Below are 22,058 nucleotides of genomic sequence, written 5' to 3' on the forward strand. Positions count from 1 at the left end.
GTGGTTTAGGATTCACACACGTTTATGTGCAGCAACATGCACACCTGAGCAGCAGCGGAAGAATTCAGATCCTATAAGTACACTTTAAGAAAGTATTCTTCAATATTAAAATTCTCCATCACAAATTAAAAATGACAAGTATGTCAGTGGTATCAACATAATAGTTAAAATAAAAAAGTAAAAGTACTCAAAATTTCAGAAAATGGCACTCACATATAGCTGCTTTTACATGAATATCACACCATTATGCTGCATCACCGTTGTAAATAAGACATACAATCGGTGAATGGGTTGTCTTGCCTCTGATAGGGGGCGGTAACAGCGCTGAAACAGTGTCTGTGTAGAGTGCCCCAGCTGTGAGGTTTTTCAAGGCCAACCCGGAAGCCCTGATCCCCTTGTCAAAAAGACTATGGGATTTTTCCAGTGGATTTTGGATCATTGCAGAAAATAAGCTCCGTGGCAAACAAACATTTATAATGCTTGCACGTTTTGTTCAGCAAGATAATCTTCACAAATGACCACACCACTCCTGGGATTTTTGCAGCCTAAATGTAATGGTCAGAAGTAAAAAAGCTAATACTAGACTACAAACAAACTACATTATGGTTGCATTGCTATTGTTGCGAGGCTGTAAAGTCGTGTTCAGAGCGACTCGATGTGATGATTTTCTGTAGTATCATTTAGCCACTCGTTAGCAGCCAAATGTTTTAAGACACATAAAAGCTTCAGCGTTTGCAAGTGGGGTATTTACTGACATATTTATTGTTGTAGAATAAAACACGAAATGCTCTTAAGCTTTTGTTAACTGCAGACCTTATTTTTGGTTTCTAACCAAAAGTCCATTCAAAAAATCCATTGACTTTTAGACAAGGGAACTGGAAGTGCTGAAATGCTAGCAAATCTTTCTGGTTTTAGGACTCATTACTGAGGTTCTCTATAAACATGGCAGGAGACAGGACGGGTGTTATGCGTGTGACCCTCTGCCAGGAGATTTAAAAAGCAGCTCAAAGCATTTAATGGCTAACTTAAAGAAGAAGAACAGCTGCCACATAACAGAGACGGCAAATGACTGTCGTTGCCACATTAATGCCATTGTTTATTGTTTATAAAGGGCTGCTGAAGCTAATGTTATCTGTCACACCAGAGTCCGATGCTGTTGTGTTACATGTCACGGCACACCTCTTTTAATTGCAGGATGCCAAGATGCAGTTTATAATTACACACTGCAGCAGCATAACGCCGTCGCTGTTTCGCTCTGTGTAAAAATAAGAAGGCATAAAGAAGGGACTAAATAGCAGCTCTATAGCGCCATCTCTGTGTGAAAAGGGCTACTCTGTTCTACATTACATTAGTATCCCCGCAGGTCATAAGCCTGGATGTGATCATGCGTTTGGTCGTGTATTTGTGTGTGTGTGTATCCGTCTGACCGTAGCTTATCTCACGAACTACTGGACCAATCAGCCTAATATTTTGTGCGCACATTTATTACTGTATGCTCAAGGACATCTAGTGGTGCCAGTGATTCCTAATTTTTGAAAAAACGTTTTAATTGACTGTTTTATACCATATTGACTGCTGACTCCTCACCTCTCTTAACCAGCGCGTAGGAGCTGTAAGTTTTCTGAAACTCATCTGGGTTAAAAACAAGCATTACTGTCTGTTGCAGGCCACATTTTTGCCTCTTCGTTGTGGCTCAAAATGTGACATCCATTGAAAAGTTTTGGTCTCATTTTGAATTGGAGCCTGCAGATTAGTTCCATACCTGATAAGTGATGATCTACCAAAGTTCGGCACGATACGAGATTAATTAGTCTCCATTTTGTTATCTTCTTCACCTCCCTCTTGATATAAAGGGCTGTGACACATGCCACGTCTTTTACTGCCTGGAAAATGTGAGGCCGGGTGCTGGTTGCTACTTTTGTGCCTACTCTGTGTCAGCTTAAAAAAGCATGGAGGCAGGTTGCACCTGAGGTTGCTAAGGTACCATAATCAGCACCATATCATAGACTACGATTGTAGGATGTATCTTCCAGCCTTTTGTTTTGGAGTGTGTATTAGGCCTAAAATATTGTCCATGTGACAGATGTAAAGCTGTAGGTAGCCCTTGCACCCTAAAAAGCAGATGCCTGGAAACTCCTGTGCTCTGTAATGGCATTCCTCTGGCTGTTAAGCATACCTGCTCCAAGTCTATATTGAAACCAATAGATTTGAGGGCCAAAAAAATGCAGCAGGAGGGAAAATTCAACCAGGTGCAGCTGTATTCTGGCTGCCATCGCTGTGACCAGTTTTAGTTTATATAGAATAGAAAAGAGCATATTACCTGCCAGATTTTGTAGACTTTAAGATTTTGTTGATTTGGACATTTTTCCTTAATATTTTTGCTTCTACCACAAGTAAGTAAATAGCCTTTGTGGTTTTGTTGTTATTTCCTAATTTGTTGTGCTATAGCTTTCAGACAAATTTAATACAGTTCAAAGTCCAATATAAATACATGGATCAAAAATTTCTAGCCATGTTTTAGTCATTGAAATAATTAAATGCACCTCAATTTATGATCATTTATATGTTTGCATGTAAAATTTTAATCTGTAAAATAACTAAAGCTAGAGATAAGTAAGTGTGGTGGAGTTAAAGGAGGAGTAAAAGTAGGACTTCACCCTGTTTCTGTCATGGCTTTGTACTTGTATACACACAAACAAACAAACAAACAAACACACACACACACACACACACACACACACACACACACACACACACACACACACACACAGACAGCACAGTCGACTCTCTGCTTTCTGCTGCAGGAGAGGAATTCATTCATAGTATCATGACTGCCCCCTCAGGACTTTTTCACTGTCTCTGTTAGTGCACAAACATCACTACAACAACACATTTAAGTAATACACCCCATTACGTACTTAATCACATTACTTCATGAAAGTGGGTTAAAAAACAAAATTCTCACAGACAGTAATATTAAACTACACCCAGAGACACAGTTTTACATCTCATTCTGACGTCCTGATTTTAGTGTTTTTATAAATTCTAAAATTAAGTTTCCTTCACAGGATTGCATAATCCCATCATGCCTCTCATATGAGAATATTTAACTTTTTTTGCTCAGAGTTAAATGTTTTTTCCTTCTTGACTTTATTAAATTGTTTTCACATTTAGGCTTTGGTAATCTCTGCGCTCGCAGCTCACAGTCATTTATCGTGACACTGGTTGTTTTTTAGGATTTGTGTGTATTTTGATGACAAAGGGAGAAAAGAGCTAAAAAATGTGATACATCAATGTGAACTGTAAGTGTAACCTGACTGTTGCATGCAGGCATAAAATCGCATGGCGTAAATTCTATTTTTTTTTTTTTTTTTCATAGCATTTAATTTATTAATTGCTATCAGGATGTAAAGAGAATTTAAACATATACAACAAAGAAATGCTTATAAAATAAGTTCCTACCCTAGGTTTAATTGTTCAAGTCAATTGTTCATTACTTGGCCTTGATTGTGAGTGCAACTACAAGAGGGAGTGTGATTTTTTCGGGTGAACTGTGCCCCTGTTTTTCTCCCCGTGGGGCATGACAGTGAACTGTTGACAATCGGAGGCTGTTAAACCATAATACAGGTATGTGCTGTGTTAGTGGCTGTATGTGTGGGAGAGCTGTAGCCGTACCTGCTCTGAACCTTGAACTGGCGCTGTTTGTTGGACCTGACGCTGTTAATCAGGCGGCTGTAAGACGTGGCCGAGGTGCTTATATGCGTCTGAGTGTACAGGGGCTGTCGTATGTGGCTGCCGTGGTGTGAGTTAAGGTGTGTGTTTACTCAACAGGGTGTTAACGTCAGTCAAGGAGATCGATGTTTATCCTCACACGTGTCAAAGAGAAGCATGTGAGTGTGTGTACACCACTTTGCTTTGCCATCATCTCTTCACTGTCCCCAAACACACACAGATACACACATACAGAGACAAATGTGTCCTGACTCAGCCTTTTTTGAGCCGGTGTTAGTTTGTGCACCCACCAGCTAAGACGACTCTATGGTAGTTTTCCATGTGTGTGTCAGAGGGCAGAGGGGCGGCACAGTTGCACAGAAGCTCGGGCTTTTCATTGTATTATCTATGGTGGGCGGTGTGAGAGCGTCACCACTGCTTCCTGCGCTCAGCGCTACACGCACACACAGATACAAGATGATTTTAGTGACTACGCACAACAATGTAGCGCACAGCAAGAGAACAGCATCACAATGAATCCACTAATAACACACTGCAGTCTGGGTCGTCCCCTAACTCTCTCTCTTGCTGAGTCCTTTGGGGTTGAGGTTTGTGGCCTCTTTCCCAGCTCTCCCTTGGGATTCTGTTCCAGCTGCTGCAGCTCCACGCGGTCCCAGACCTCAACCGGACTCCACTGACCAGATCTGCGGCCTATGTGCTGACATCACTGTCCAGTCGTCCACGCACAGGAAGCCCAGAGCAGCACATACGCAGCCCTGCAGGGACGTCACAGACAAGACAACCGGCACGGAGACACATTGACGTCTCTGGGTGGAAGTTGTAGTTCCCAGGGCCGCTGAGTTGTAGTTCCCAGGGCTGCTGAGTTGTAGTTCTCAGGGGTGAGGCCTTTTGGATACTGGACTTGAAAATATTTATGAGTTGCTATGAAACACTGACATGTTTGTTGGGACACTCAGAAAGAATCGGGATCTTATTAAAGACAGTTATACTCAATTAGTGTCCAAAACCTACAAAGTGATGTTGTCTGTACGTAATCTGAACATGTCCGTTTGATTGTATCTTCTAATATTAGTAGTTTCACATTTTCACTTGCAGTCTAAAGCACAATAGTTAACCCTTTGAAACCTTAGCAAATTGTTCTGATTGTTTAGGGGGGGTATGGAGCTGATTTATTTGTGAAGATGATAGTAGAAAGCAACATTTTCCTCTGTTTAAGGCGGTTGAAAATTGAATAAACCAGAAAGTACCATGGAATAAACATCGCAATAGCAATAATGGCAACGTTTTGTTGCTGCCGTCGCCCACAGCAGCACATTGCTAAGCTTCCGTGTAGGACTCCTGTCCGCCTCTTCAAACTGGCAGCAATCTCCTGTAGGTATTACACTTACCATGAATAAGTACTTCATACAACCCCACTTCAAAAATTCTGAACTATACCTTTACTGTCATAGCTAACACTTGTGCTTTTACCAGGAAAAGTCAGATTGTCTGCTGTGAAAAAGGCTTATAACCAGCCCCATGTGTGTAAAAACTGGCACACAATGTGATTCAAGCTCACAGATTCTCACGTGTATAAGTGACGAGCGATGGGCGAGTGGCTCCATCTCGGCTCCAGATTTGTGTGCATATGTGTGGTCCATTATGTATAGTGATTCTGGTAGTTGTGCATATTTGATGGCCCTTGGAGGCAGCATGCAGCATGCATGGTTAGTCTCTCCTTCCCTGTTGCTCTGGCTCCTGGTGCAGCAGTCATGTTTTCCACATGGAAGAATACAAATATGCATGTTTGAGTGTTTGTGTGGGTGCAACTGTTGCATGTTGAGTGTTGGAGGATTTGTGGAAAGAGTCGACTTGAATATGTAACATTGTTCTTTGTTACATTACAGAGTAATAGTTTCACAATTTAAGAAAAAAAGTATTTTTTGTGTGACTGTTACTCAGTCCGGTCGCTTGACGAAAATGTTGGCATTGTACGTTTGTGCAAACCGTGGATAAGTTACATTGTACGCTTTAGATGTATCGTCTCAACATTTCTAAAGTGACGTAGTATTTGAGCTGACTTTGTCAACAGGAGGTGGATGGAGTGGGTGGTTGTGTGTCAGCTAGCTGAGATGACTGTCAAGCTGCAGACCACACAGAGAGACCAGCACACAGCAAAACCAGTCCTTTTTTTCAGCAAGGTGTCGCTGCATTTTGAGCCGCTTTTTAGCCACCGCATTTTGTCTTTTAGCAGCCGGTTTCTGTGTTTCCACCCAGATAAACGCTACAAAAAGCAGCTGTTTTTCCACCAAGACATGGCTGTGTTTTTCCATGCGGGAATGTCTCACCAATACCGTGTTTTTGGGCCAAAATATGATCGTTTCTCCCAGCCTTGCTTTTCGAGCAGCATTTTAGTCCCCAAACGTGGGTGTCTTTCAGCAGTCCATTGCTATGTTTCCACCCAGATTAATTAATTACCCAGGAATTTCAAGCCAAAACATGATCTTTACCTCCGTTGCTACATTTCAAGCAGCACCAAACTTGTGTCTTTGAGCAGCCCCTTGCTGTGTTTCCTGCTGGAATGATGCTATAGAGAGCAATTATTTTAAGCCAAGACTTGATCTTTTCCTAACTATAGGCAGCTGGTATGTCTGCCTAAACCTAACTAAGCATTAAACACAGCGTTGTATCACATAAAGTTTCAGCTTATCTGCTACATAACATAGAAATGTAGGGTAAAATCGTTGTTTTGCAGAAATGTAAATTATTCTCGTGATCAGGTTGTGTTACTTGTAATTATAGCACCACATATTATTTCCAGTAACACTAAATCGTTTTACGGTGCACTTTTTAGACCATAAAACATTTTAAAACTAGAAAGTTTAAGTTGAATAACCTTGAAGTTAACATAAATTATATATTTACATTTAGTTTTATAAAAGATTATTTGATGTTGATGCAGTTATTTAACAGCGCATCACACCTGTCAGTGATGCATAATGACTCTTAAGTGTCCAAGATCTTGATTGACTTCTCACCAGCGAGTCGTCTACTGAGTGTTTATCATGTTTGTCATGGAGGAAATAGTGAGTGAGTGACTACGAGCTTTAGCTCAGGAATTGTGGGACATGAAGTTTACACTTCCCTGGTCATTGGTGGGTTTCTGACACCGGTGTCCGCCTCGCTGCCTCCCTGTCATCCCCTTGAGGTGAACACTCAGTTTTTATGTCGGCAGCTCTCACAGCTCAATCTCAGCAGAAAAGAGAACCGTGAAGGGAAAATAATCTACCGAGAAATATCGAGAAGGAAGAACGGAGGGTGGGAGCCTGAGGGGGTAAAGGTTGTACTGTATCAGGCCTGGTTGAATCTCAGCATTGATCTCATGAATAATAGAGCTCCAGTGGCCACGTGACGATATTAAACATGACATCCAACAACAACCTGGATCCACTACTCCTCAGAGCCACGGACAAACACAGATGTGCCTGTGTGTGTATTGTGTGTAACCTTGGTAATTTGTGATTAATCCAGTCTAACTGAAAAATGTTTTAAATGAAAGTATCCGAAAGGTCAGCGTCAACTTCCCATAACATGAAGTTATTTCTGTTTGGCTACAAATCACTGACTCACAAACGAGTCATCAATATGAAACACCCTCATAAAAGAAAAACAAGTTGATCTTGCTTGTATTCTTCAGCTTCTTAATAATACATAAAGAAACAGCTAATTTCCAAAGAAAACACACACACACACACACACACACACACACACACAGACACACAGACAGGAGCGCTCCGACTGTCATGTTTACTTGTATTTACTGTCTGTTCCCCCTCATCAGTCATTCATCCTGACAAATCTGTGTGAGAAAAATCTGCAAGTCTGCATTTTTTCTCCCCAGCAGATTGTATCTTTGGGTTTGTTTTACCTGTTCTACTTCTCATCAATTTATTCATGCGAGTGACTAGTGAACATCCAGGGGGAAGCAGGAGTACAGAGCAGGTGAGGTGAAAGAACTAAGACTAGGAAACCAGTTGTGGAAAGTAACTAAGGACTTATACTTTACTTAAGGATTTCTAGTTTGTGATTATGCTGTTTCGCTTTGTCTCAGAGGGAAATATTGCATCATCATTTCAATTTCCAGATTTACTTAAAGATTAAGTGTGTAAGATTCAAAAGGATTTAGTGGCAGCAAGTGGTGACAATTGCATATTGCAACCAGTTGAAACTTCTCCTGGTTACAATTCCTTCAGTGTTCATTGTCAAAGCGTTTTTTTACCGGGAACTGAATTGTCCGCAGGTTTCCTCCCTTTCCAGCGCAAATGGTACCGCTTATTTAAACTGGTAAAAACACTGAATAAAGCAGTTTCGTGTTACAAATCATTGTTTCTCCTATGAAATTTGGGACGTTGCATACAGCCCGCTAACCCACCACCTGCTAATATGGGCTCATCTTATTTATTATCCAGATTTTTGGGAGGTTTTTTTTGTCAGGTAGATTGCCACCCCCCCAAAGAAAACCCACACCTCACCTCAAGGGTACAGGAGACTGGAGGACTGGCCTGTATTATGTAATTATTCTCACTACTGCTCATGGCTTTGACGTGTAGGATCACGCACACGCATTTATACTCATGAACAGACGTGCAGGAGCCCCCCCACCCAGCCACTTTTGATTTCCTCTTGAGCATGTTGAGGGATTTCCCTGCTCAGACCTGCAGCAGGACAGCAGGTGAGAGAGAAAGAGAGTACGGTATGTGCTTATGAAAGGGACAGTTCACCCCAAAATCAAAAATAGATATTTTCTGTCCTACCTGTAGTGCTATTTATCAGTCTAAATTGTTTGGTGTGAGTTTTCGAGTGTTGGAGATATCAGCTCTCAAGATATCTGCCTTTTTCAAATATAATTTAACTCAATGCGCTCAGCTTGTGGTGCTTAGAGCACTGCTACCTGTAGCAGTAGATGCATGCTTCTTTCTGCAGGGTGATACTGTTGATGGGTGTAGATTGGTAAAAAGAAAATAGCTCCTTTTAGGGCTGCCCCGTGAAAGTTGGAATTGGAGATTGCTTCTAGTCGAGCGGTCGTTTTTTTCTCCATGCAGTGTACTTCTTGGGACATTTTGATTTTTGGTACAGAGAGCTGCGGACAAGCAGGCAGCGGCATGGAGGAGGAGAGAGGAGAGACTTTCTGCTCGGGGCGGTAAATTTACAGCTTATAGCAACTTAATACAAAACAGTTTCTGTTTGATATCTAGGGTTGGCAAAAATTATTGTTGCACATTTCCTACACATTTTAAGCTCTGTTAGCTTGTTCATTATATTACATAAGTGTCGCTGTCACACTGAACGTCCTGCAGAGCCTGTTCAAACTTAAAAACTGTGTATGGAAAACAAAACGAATCTTCGAATATTGGTATTGATCAGCCCAATCTCATTCAAGCCTCTTGCCCATGATTTGATGCATGTTTGCTTCTGCACCGTGATATGGTTGGCGGGTGTAGTTGATTAGAAAGAAAATAGGTCCTACATGAAACTGTTCACAACAAGGTCTGTGGATTATCTTGAGTAACCGGGTCATGATTGCTGTTGAGATTTTATGCCTCCATGCCAGCGATAGCAAAGGTTGGAGGTTGGTGACATTCATTCCACCTTGAAACTGTACAACTTGACTGGTGCAGGGAGGCATACAACCCCATAATAATAATAATACTCGTTCAGATCTATGTTTTGGGCACTTTGAGCACCACCATGTAGTCCATTATACTGGAGAGAAGGTAGACATCTCTACGGCTGATATCTCCAACACTCAACAACTCATACCAGAGCAATCTGATAAATAGCACTAAAAATTTTAAAAAAAAGTGCTTTTTAATTCGGGGTGAACTGTCCCTTTAAGAGCAAACTGTGCCAATATGCAAATTCTTGCAACTCATAAGCAGAGAGAAAAGCTTACGTAACTACTTTGGAGGATGTGTAAGTCAGGGCAGTGTGTCAAGACTGAGGCTGCTGCCTGTCAGGTCACAGGAAGACACTGGGTGAGAGGTTTGAAAAGCGCTGACATCGAGTGAAGGGGACTTAAGAACGAGGCATTGTTTGAAGAGGGGTTACACAAACATTTTCTGCATCTGCATGCATTATTGTGACTCCAGGTAAATAGCAACATTTAGGAGACACTCGCAGAATGAACTTTATGAAATGTAAAATTATGCAATGAAAGCGATTCACATTAAATTTCCACTCCTTAAGCACTTCCACTCCCTGAACACTTAAGATTGCATAATACACCCTCACCTGCTGTACTCACACACACACACACACACACACACACACACACACACACACACACACACACACACACACACACACACAATAAATGCAATGACTTGCCCTGACAGACCTGTTAAGAAGGAATGAACATGCCTATGAACTGAAAGAACATGTTATATGCAAATCAGGCAGCCACTATATGCAAATCTACAGCCCGGAAGAAGTTGTTATTGTGGTAAAGAGGTTGTGTAAGTTTTTTTTAAGATGTTTGGCACATGATCACAGAATCAGCCCCTTCGCCACTCCTTTCAGCCATTGGTTGCCGCCTCAGAGGACCTCTAGCCAAAACGAGATGTTACATAACATACATTTAATGCAACTTTGCACACCTGCTTGTCTTTACTGATGGAAGTGTTTGTGTTTTTATGTAATTTTATGTGGGTCTTTCATGGTTTTATGTTTTTTTTGCTGTTGTTTGTGACCCCCTGACCTCAGACTATTTTCTATCATTATGTGATAGACAGTGAAATTATTGTTCTTTGTTTTTCTCTTATATTGTCCCTGTCTTTATTGCATATAATGAAACGTGTAGGCGAGGAAAGATAACTTCAGGCAATAACAATAACAATATTTGTTTTTTGGCCTTCGACTTTTTTATCTTTAAAGTTGCACTAATCAGCATTTTTCAGGTCAAATTAATACATATAAAATAAAAAGGTGATGCTAGTGTTGATGAACTCACAGAGAATTATCCCTCTGCCCTGCAGATTCTTTAGCTTTATTTTTCTTTCAGATCAAGGATTTTTGATTTCCACAAATTTTCTGTTTCGGTTTACTGTCATTATGTTATCATTCCCAGAAGCAGCAGGCAGTGGATTACGGCATAAAGCTCTACATAAACCCACTTTGTGCTTTAACTCACTTTAAGATTGAATCTATTCAGTCTGGTAATATTTGGAAAGACTAAGAGAGACACAAGATTAAATTATTTGATCCCCTACTAAACTGGAAGTCAGTCACTTGGCTGTGCTCGGCGGCTGTAAATCTCTATGGCGCCTGCTCCGTGGGCCCAAAATGAGGACCAGTGCTGATCATTTGGGTCATTTTTAGAGCCTGTCCGATATATTGATATCTATTTTTTTATCCTCCAAATTCAGCCCATCACACACACACACACACACACACACACACACACATCAGTATCGCCAAATATGTTATCTAATATATGAAAATTTTATTTTTAAAATAACATATTGCAGAAAAGGCTAATTTAGGATTATAAAATTCACAATGAAGTTGCAGCGCACTGATGAATTTTTAAACTTTGAAATATCATGCCTATATTACATATCTTTGTCACAAGCAGTTGAGAGAGGGATAATTGCATTGCATATATGTATATATATATATATATATATATATATATATATATATATATATATATATATATATATATATATATATATATATATATATATATATATATATTGGCCGATATAATATATAAATATCTAAATTTTTTTACATCCCAATATCGGCATCAGCCCCAAAAATGCAGTAATAGCCAGGCTCTACTTATTTTTTATGCGGCAGTTGAACCATTTTGGCTTATTGCACCACTTAGCAACTTTCATCGGGATGGATGGGGCCCTGCTGCCAATGCTGTATCCAGGTGTCTTCATACATCCATGGAGAGGTTTTCCCAAATTCAGGGGACATTCCAGTTGAAATTGTTTGAGTGGGAACACTGAAAATTTGATCTCCCAGAGCAAATGTAACACGCTATTTACCTTAGGAGTTGGTGGGAACTAAAACCAGAGCTAAAATGAGGGTAAATGTTGGACTTCGATTTATCAGTTGGGCACAAAAACAGCTCCAAATGAAGTCTGATGTTGCTTCATGTTGTGTGTTTTTTGTTAACAGCTTGTTTTTCATGCTCTCAGATGACCATCAGATCAGTTGTTTCCAGTTTAAAAAAACAGGAAACTCGCTGATTGTTGTCATTACAACACTTTAGAAAGCGTTTAGCTGAATAGGAAGCACAGCAGCCATGGAAGTTGATGTCATATCATCTGTAACGTTATTCAGTGAATTATATTTTTTATTAGTTTATATGAAAAGCATCATGTTCCATGTCTGTCCAGCAGACATATGACTGAGATCCGCTCTCATTATGTGTGACGGGCCTCCGTCATTCATCAGAGCTGCAGCTCTGCTGCTCATCCTGTGGAAAGCTTATGAAATCATAAACCACAAAACCGCACAAGCCTGCAGTGAACAGACCAGCTGGCTTGATGCCGAGAGAGGGAGAGGGAGATGGTGTGAATGTTGGCATTCATCAATGAAACATCTTGTAATAAACAGTGGAGAAAATATTTCAATTAAAATACAGGAGCCACCACACCCAATCCCTGCATTTGTACGTAGTGTGCGCACCCACGAGATTCATGCCAAAGTCATAAATCTGACTAGATAATATTCTTGGCGACAAAAACACATTTAATCCCATTCAGCACTTCAACAGTTTCAACAAGAGTTTATCTGTGCCAAAGATAACATCTCATTTGCAGGGGTGTTGTGTAAAGAAGTTATAATACTTTGTTCCAGTGCTTAAGTATTTTTTGAGAGTATCTGTACTTAACTTGAGTTTTTAAACTTCTTTCAACGTTTTACTTTTACTCTTTTTTACGATTAAACTTTTATTGCTTTTTGAGCATTTAAACATACAGTACATAATAAACGATTCACAATTAAGGAATAAATGAATAAGAACAGTTAAGAAAAAAGAAAAGGGTGTGCACATTTCTCCTGTCAGTTTGTAACGTAGGCTGTCACAACATTTATGGTCCACTACATTTTCTAAATAACATTTTTACTATTAATTAACTACATTTCCCCATTGCCCCCGGACCATTTTTTAATTTACAATAATAATAAAGTGATTCACACTGGAGTTTTGATTGTACTTTTAGTTTACATAAGGTGCCAGAGTGCATAAAACAGCATCAAAATAGAATAGAAATCCCCTGCAATCCCGACAGAGGTCCTAACTAAGCTCCTAAAATCCTAAAAATGTCCTTGAATCGCAAAAATATCCTGAAACATCCTAAAATCTCAGCAACATCCTGAACATCCTCAAGTCCTCGAAAACATCCTAAAATCCTAGAAATATATCTATGGGGCTGCTGCGATTGGCCCCTGGCCTCCAAGCAAAGCACATTAAGTGTCCCTGCTTTTAAACTTTTACTCAATTAATATTTTAATAATGACTTTAACTTTTACCATAGTCATTTTCTGGTAAGATATCTGTACTTTTACTCGAGTGAGGCGTACAGGTACTTCATCCACCACCGCTCATTTGGCTTTTTTCACATTCAGAATATTGATCTCAGAATATTGTGTTATTTTCATGTAACGTGGGAAGTATTCAATTTAGGAGTGCAGATGAGCGAGCCCAGAAAATGATAAATATGACTCAGATATGAACGCTCTTGGCTCTTTCTTTAAGAAAAACCTAAAAAGAACGACGGCGCACGTCATTATTTGGACTATTTCTGCCGCTAATGTGGGTTTATGATGTTTGACTCAATGACAGCAAGCGAGCCGAGCACAGTTTTAGGCTGCAATGCAAAAGGAATGTAACAAATATGGCAACTATTTACAGAAAATCATGTGCTAAACTAAACAAAAAGCATGCTCAGAATATTTTTTGGACTACATCAGTATATTTTAATGATAAACATTATCACACAAGAGCCAGGTGATCCCCAGATTCACCGTAACCCCCCACCACCCGCCTCATATCTCCCCTCTGTCGCTCTGCGCTGCACAAGGAGTGGAAAATGCAGTCACCTAAAAATACACTGCACATAAACAACACTTTACAAACACATGGGTACACACACAGCCAAGTGGCTTTAATATTAGAAAGCACAAGGCTGACACCTGAGACACTCAGCGCAGCGGTGTCACCCCCTCCTCCCCCACCGCCTTAGTCCAGCCGTGGCCGGTGTGTCCCTGAGGGTCCAGTCTGATCCGCTCTGCTGCAGGCTGGCAGTTAGTGACGGGGTGGGAGTGAGGGGCGGACGGGTGGAAGTGCTGGGGGACACATGCTTATGACATCACAGCCCAGTTGGCCCTGCATGCCTGTGGCAGTCACACGGGGCATCACCAGGCCTGACTCGGCTGATGGGAGGGGACGTGTGTGAAAAGGTCACAGAGACCAACGAGGCCTCCGTCCTGGGATTCTCCTTATCGTAACCCCCCCACACACACACACACACCATGGCACGTATACACACACCAGGGTTCATACGATCATGAAAAACTTGGAAAAGTCACTGAATTTGCAAATCGCAATTTTCAGACCTGGAAAAGTTTTGGAAAACTACGTATTCCATGAAACTTTTGGAAAAGTCATGGAAATCTGTTTAACAAACCCGTAAAGTAACACATTATGTGTTTAAGGACTGTCAGATATTTGAAAATTGAATCAGAATTTTTGTTTTTACAGTTTCTGTGGTTACAATTAATGGTATAATTTTGGCAATTTTTGAAAGAAAAAATGAAAAAAAAAATCACCAAAATGTTTTAAAAGAAACAAAAGACAAAAAGTTTTCTTTAAAAATCACTGAAAATTAAAAAACAAAAATGGCCAAAATGTTTTGAAGAAAAACATGCCTTGTTTTCTTTCAAAATCGTCAGCAAAATAAATATAAAATACAGCCATTTAAAGCTGTATGCCCCTCCCTTAAGCCAAAATTAGAAAACATAAGTCCCTCCAAAATGCTCAAAAAATTATTTGAAATGTCTCCCACATTTTGCACCACCCCCGCCCCCCTCATAAATAAAGAACAGTCCCCTAAATATTCAGTTCTAAAGTTGTTCTGAATTCATTAGTTTTTCAACATAACATACAATATATGTTCTAAAAAGCTATGATATAATAATGAAAAATGTGTCGTCTTGAAAATTTCCCTCAAAGTCACTCACTTAGGTTCAAAATTCACAATTTATTTTTTTATATTTTGACTGTTTGCTGTCTTGTCATCTAAAAAAAGGAGAATTGTGTTTGGTTTCCTCTCCCGCTCCTTTAAAGTTTTATTCAGCTCTCATTTTTAGTTGAACCTCCACGTTGTTCCGTTCTTTAAATTCTTTACAGGTATCATTATAGACCTGCTGGAAGTCTTTTGGTTTTCTCCCTCCATCGACTGTCTCCACTTGTTTCCATCTTCCTGTAGTTATTTGTATCTCTTTCTAGCACCTTCTGTTCTCTCTATGTTTTATCTCGTGCTCGTGCTCAACTTCTTTCAACTCTCTGTATATTTGTTTTCTTTCCTTTGCGCTTTGAACCTCAACCGCTGGAGTCATATCCTTCTTTAAGATCTCAATTTCCATTTCTATTTAACGTCTCTGTTGGGTATTATTTTGAAACAACTTTTAGTCTCATTTGTAGATTTTGTTGATACATTTGTTTCAAATTTTGTATTTTTCATGCTCTCTCTATATAGTATTTGTTGTTGTTGATTCTTGTGGATCTGAGTCGTTTAATGTGGTGATACCTCACATACAGCCTGTCACTCAAAGTGGCCACGCCCTTACTAATGCATAACTTTAAGCCTTAATAATATGCAAACAGGTGAGTTACAGAGACCAAACCTGTTTTTTTTGTTTTGCAGCCAGCTGTAAACATGTTTATTTCTGCTGTAAAGTTGAGTATGTTAATATGGGAATTCATGGGGACTGACTCGCTTTCTCAGTCTTACTTGACCATTCGAGGAATTGCAGTTTTTTGCACTTCTGCATTGGCTTCATTTTTCAGTCCTGTTGATTTGCACTTGGTTTCTACAAACTTTTGAGGTTAAAATGTCACAGGTTGATGCAGAAGGTCACTGTCAGAGCGGCACCGTGTGACGAGTTGGGATGAGAACGTATCGTCATATACTGCTGCTTTGTAAGTAATTTTGGCATAAGATACAGAGGCCTAAAGCCACCCTCAGTTGCAGTATATTATGCCACTGGGCGGCATCAGTTTGTAATTTGGCCGAATAGATCTTTTCATGGTGTTGTGATTTGTTGTTGGTCTGCCAGACGGCAACTGGCTATACGGCTGTATAATGCGTGGACAGATGGTGTCAGTTAATGAGCCTGGACAGAGCGTGTCACGGCCTTATGATACGCTGCCGGACAGTGTCAGGTTGAAACGCTGCAGTTAACAATATAGTATAAGTAGTGTGAGGGTGCCCACGGGGCGGGGTTGGAGGTGCAGGTGATGGGTCTGATAATCTCAGACTTTCACCTGGGAGGTCGATGTTTGCTGAGCCCAACCACAATGTTTTTTTTCCTAAACCTGGCAGTGTGCTTCTGTTGCCTAAATCCACCATGGACAGATGCAACAGAATCATAAGCTTTTATTAGGACCATTTCCTATAACGGTTCCACCTCTTTTCTGGTTGAATGGTCTTCTTGCTGCTCGTCTTTCATGCACAAAGCACGAGGTGAGTGTGTGTCACATAGAAGATTAGAGAGTGAGAGATGAGGTACTGATAGATGCAGACTCAGCCTTGGCTGCGACTCTGACTCTCTTATTTCTCTCCAAAGGAGAGTTCACTAAGATCAGGGAGCCTGCAGCTGGCACAAACACTTTCACAAATTGTGTGTCCCAGCTCCCTCCAACCCACCTGACCCACATACGGTTCATATGACAGTGACCATGTGGTCTGGATGCAGAATATAAAGTCAGATTATTTTACAGTGAACAAGTTGTCACCTCTCAGCAGACCTGCTACTGATGGCTGGTTATTAGCAGAGTGTTGCTGCAGTTGGCTGCTATGTTACTGACTAATCACTGCCTGATCACTGGTCTTATGACCACAGCGACCGCGCCAACATCAACACACATACACATACACATACGCATACATGACAGAGAGTGTAAAAGGTTAAAACATGTAAGATATGCTGTGCACCTTCCTTAAATGTTTTGATCTTCAGAGGTGTAAAGTAACGTGTCCATTTATTTAGTTACTTCGGTATCATTATTTAAAGATACTATAATAATGATAATGTATGTTTAGAGAGTAAACAAGTCATGTTTTTTAAAATACAATCTGAGTGGACTTAAGTGCTGTACAAGTTTTAATATAAAAGTAATTAAATGGCAATGGAAAAATACCAGCCAATATTGTATGTGCACAAGTCTAAAATTGAAACAGAATAAATCTCGCAAGATCAGTGAAAGATTATAAAATAGCAAAATATGAAACTACAAAAAGTAAAAGTAAAACCAAACAAAGAAAGAGCAGTTTTCAATAAAAGCTTTAAAATATACATAGATACAGAAACTAGATTTGTTAAAAAGGGCAATTTGTCATAAAAGGTAGAAAAAGTGTAAGTTGCTGTGAACAGTGTAAATGTTCTTAATACTTTTACAAGTAAAAGTACAATGAAAGTAAAAGTACAGATCTTCTGATTTCACTTACTGTAACTGCATTCACCTGATGGCTGTAGTCATTTTGCTTCTGTAGGTAACAACCATCGTAGAAAAACGCACCATAAACTCCTGAAATATGATGCATTTTTTAACAGATTAAGCTTTTCATATAGTGCATAATTATATATTTTTTCCATCATATGGACCAAGTAAAAAAAAAGCAACTGCCTACCCCTGCTTTGAAAACAATATTTTTATTGTTTTAATGCTATTTCTACTGCAGCAAATGAGCTGAACACTTATTCCTCCGCTGCCAGTACCTCCACACAACAACACATATTGTTAAACAGATCACGCTGAGGGGCTTATGTGCATCTTTCATATCATTTCGTGTAGTGTGGACACAGGTGTCCCTGCGTCCCATCATCCTGCCCTAAGTTTTTGGGTCGTCCCTCGGGATTCACTCGATCGGTGAGCGTGGATCGATTCCACCCGCCTGTGGATTCATTCCACGCTTTACCAACCATGTGATCTGTTCAAAAATACACACACATACTTGACACACATGTGCATAACTTGGCGTTCACACTCATTTAAAGGAATATTCTTAACACTTTTTTGGAAAGGAAAGACAAGTTCTAAAGCAAGAGCCCGACAACAAGGCGGAAGATCCGGGTAAGATCCGGCTGCACCTGATATCCTGATAGCCGTGTGTACCTGCAGGGGGAAACATCTCCGGGCATAAATGTGTGTGTGTGTGTGATGGATGAGTGAAAGAGAGACACACAGAGGAGAAAAAGAGAGAGAGAAACTTGCTTAAACAGTTTCTTTTTCCTCCATGCGAAACCACATTTCAGCATGTGATATGTAGAACAGAAAATACATGTGACCTATTTACAGGCCTCCTCAAGTGTGTGAATGTGCGTGCACGTTCGTGCGTGCTCACCTCTCTCGATGTAAGGGACCAACCCTTGTAAAAGCGTGTGGTTTCTTCACAGGATATGGGTTTTTGGTGAAGAAGACACAGAGAGGAAGTGCTCTAAAGAAAGCTTCTCTTTTCTTTTCTTTCACTCTCTTCCAATCTCTCACTCCTCTCCTTGTTTCCATGGGACAAACGTCACCTCAAATATGTTTAGGATGATTTATGTAGAATAGAGAAGTATAGATTTCGCTTGTCTGGTAACTTAACATGAACTTTAATTGAATCTCTTCTTGCTTCCTCTTTGTCACCTTGGGTGAAAAATGTTTAGTGAGTGACTGCTGATGAAATAAAAAGCTGTGTTCCTGAGGTGCAACCATGGATGTATAAAGAGAACTGGACACACTGTTGGAGGTGTGGACTTCATATAAAGACGGCTAATGCATCTTTTCTTTTTACCATTGTAAAAACATGAAACCAGGAAAGTTCAACTTCGCAGGTGTAAAATTACCCGGATCTTCCACCTTGTTGTCGGGCCCTCTAGTGGAAGAGCATAAGAGACTTTTGCCAGTTGAGCAGCTAACTTCCAGTTTAGCCCTCCACTGACTTGAATTGGGATAAAATAGCCGAGCTGTCCCAGTACAAATCATGCTGGGATACCTGCGATGTGGATCAAGCTGGCGGCGCGAGGAGAGGGAGGGTCAATTTCAAAAATTCAAATGGTGCTCACATCAACACAGCCACTGAAGCTGCAGCTCCACTGACTGTCTGAACAGCTCTGTATAAAATCTAGAAAATACTAAACTGAAACTTTCTCTGGTGGAGAAGGGAATTGGGGATTGTGGATGGATACAAGTGTCCAGCGGGGCAGAACGAACAGGATTTGAGGTGAATTGGCCTGCACTTTCACATTTAAACTAAGGGCAAGTGTGTCAAATCATCAGCAACAAAACCATTTCCACAGATCTAAAAACCAACACGCACAAACTTGAGAAACGAGCATTATCAGTGTGTCTGTCCAGAACACAAAGATTGAGGGCTCTGATCCCTGCATTAAAGGAAATAACCCCCCCAACCACCATTTCTACCCCTTGATGAAACCCTGAGTTGACTTGCATACACGGTGTCAGGAGGAGTTTGTAACTACAGGTTGCAGCCGTGTGGAGCGCTCCACACGCTGCCTGGGCCTGTTTGACTCCTGAACACTGAGGGACAGCTTCGCCACAGCTCCTTCATTTTTAATTGTTATGCTGAATTATTCTGGCTCATGGCCGTGTTGTGCCACCCTGAATTGTGCCATGGAGTCTGTTAACGTATGTGTGTTCCTTCCTCTGTGTGTGTGTGTGTGTGTGTGTGTGTGTGTGTGTGTGTGTGTGTGTGTGTGTGTGGGACAGGGACGACGGGGAGAGTGATGTGGCAGTTGTGCCTGAGTTTGCCACGAACACTGGAAGCCTGTGGGAAAGCAGAGCCATAGCAACAGAATGAATTAATGAACAGCATCCGAATGCTACGTTTAACACAAGGTACCAGCTTACACACACACACACACACACACACACACACACACACAGAAGCACAAGTACAAGCCAGCTGGTGGTTTCATATTCAACACAGGTAACCTGGTGATGCAGGTTGGGCCAGAACTACCTCTGCAACTACAAAACACCCAGCTGGCAGCTCACAGCATCATACTGGACATTATGTCATAAAGTCAATTCTTAATGTTTCACAGCATTTGATTTGTAAGAATTTTTTTTTCAGAAACATGGAAAAAGTTAAGAAAAAGGATTTATTGGAGAATTACCAGAAATTTAGCAAAAGAAAAGGGTAAGAAATAAAGAAATAAAATAAAAAATCATATATGTATATTTAATAATAATAATAGTAATATTAATTATAATAATATGTAGTTTTCTGAACATTTTGCCCCTTTTTTAATTATAACAAACTTCCAATAATCTCTCTCACTTTATAAACTGATTTTTAGGTCATTTTCTTTGCACCTTTTCCTAGTTTCTAGCAATTTGTGGGACATCTCTTGCTGAGTTGCTTATTACCTTTTCAGTTTTCAAAAGATGTCAAAACACTTTGCTCAGGTTTCAAAGGTTTAAATGTGTGTAAAAGGCATCTAAATGCAGCACAAGAAAACTGATGTCTTTCCAGGGTTCAAAGGGTAAAATTTATGAGGACAAATCAAATCTGAAGCTGTTTCTCATCATTTGGTTTTGTTCCGCGCATCTCGGTTAGAGTGTAGTCTGGTTTGAAGCATTTGAGTATCAAACGGATGGTGCATGGTTATACAAACATGTTATATAGTATTGTAATGATATATAGATGTTAAAAATCACCACCATTAACATGTGCTCATGCCCTCCCTCAGTGAGCGCCAGTTATTCAGTAGGTTGTTATTCTCGGAGCCAGTGATATTCAGATAATAGTCTGCAGCGCCCCCCTCAGGAAAAGACAGAAAAACACCAAAGTAAAATTCTGATGGAAGAACATTTAATGTTTTTGAAGTGATTTTACAGGAAAAATATTGCTTTGATTCAAAACAAATTGTGAGCCAGTTTTTGACACAAAAAGTGCATCATAAACTTCTTTATTTTATGCTATTTTGAAAATGATTTAAGCAAAAACTACTACTGTGCTTTGCTATATGCAGATAATAGTTCCCCTAAAACAACTGATTGTTTGCTCCATTCTCAAACATGCACTTACCAAAAATCAAATGAGGGAAAAGACGGAAAAATTAATACATACACAATTTAGTTGGGATGTAACAAGACATAGAGTTCTAACGTCCTGCATGTCATAAGCCTTTTGGTATTACAAAACAGTTATTGCCTGTCTGCAAATATTGAGAAAGCATCAGAAAAGAAAGCTTCAGAGGAGGCGGTGAGGACAAACCTTCATGCAGTGATGTTGGAGGCTGATGCCTTTTAAGGTGTGCAGACTGAACAGTTCAACCAGTTAAACATCTATATAAAGTAATAGCTCACCCGCACGCTGATCATTTCTTAATTACTCATTCTGTGTTGCCTTGAGTTCGTGAAGAAAACACAATGCCTCAACGGTGAACGGAGAATCCAACAAAGAAGAACATTCTTGACGAGGTAAACGGGGGCTGCGTTTAACAAGCAAACTATAGCAAGAAATGCTCCTCCAGCTCTTACACAACTTGTGCAGTATAATCTCAGTCTCATTTATCCAGTTGCATGCTCAGTACTTCACCATCATGCATTTTTTTATAAAACTTTACAATTTAAAACACGTAAGTAGAAACAGCCTCATGCACAGGTACTACCACTCATAGGTGCAAGTGTTTAAATTCTAACGTTTTTGGTGAACGTTCATGTGTTTGGAAAGTACTGAGCATATGACTGGTTAAAGAGACATGCATTATACTGCATGAGTTGTGTGAGAGTTTGTAAATGCATAATGTTAATTTTTCTGTTGTTGAACGTGGCCCCTGTTTACTTTAATTCATGATGAACGTTTGCCTTTTTTGGATTCTCTGTTTATGGTGGAAGCATGGAAGTAAAACAAAGTGGTCTGCATGAATTCCAACGTCCACATCTATTTACTTGTTACAGTAAGACGGTAAATTACGACCTGTGAGACGAACCCTCATATTTAGTTTCACTTTCCTAATTTAAGCACTCACTTATTCTGTTTTTTGTTGTTGTTTTGTAGTTTGTTATATTTGTTTTTGTTTCTTGCTAGTTCTCT

General features: G+C 40.1%; 1 protein-coding gene across 2 annotated transcripts in view; it reads left to right on the forward strand.

The window, feature by feature from the left end:
* The window catches only part of alg2 (ALG2 alpha-1,3/1,6-mannosyltransferase), a 92,534-nt gene that overhangs the window by 55,026 nt on the left and 15,450 nt on the right, over nucleotides 1–22,058 (forward strand). For both annotated transcript variants that reach the window (XM_088084548.1, XM_088084547.1), the window contains exon 5: nucleotides 19,724–19,852. The gene's annotated coding sequence lies outside the window, so the exon portion shown is untranslated. The remainder of the gene's footprint in view (nucleotides 1–19,723; nucleotides 19,853–22,058) is intronic.

The sequence above is a fragment of the Plectropomus leopardus genome, chromosome 11, assembly GCF_026936395.1.
Source record: "Plectropomus leopardus strain MGB_pleo_1.0 chromosome 11, ASM2693639v1, whole genome shotgun sequence".
NCBI lineage: Eukaryota > Metazoa > Chordata > Actinopteri > Perciformes > Serranidae > Plectropomus > Plectropomus leopardus.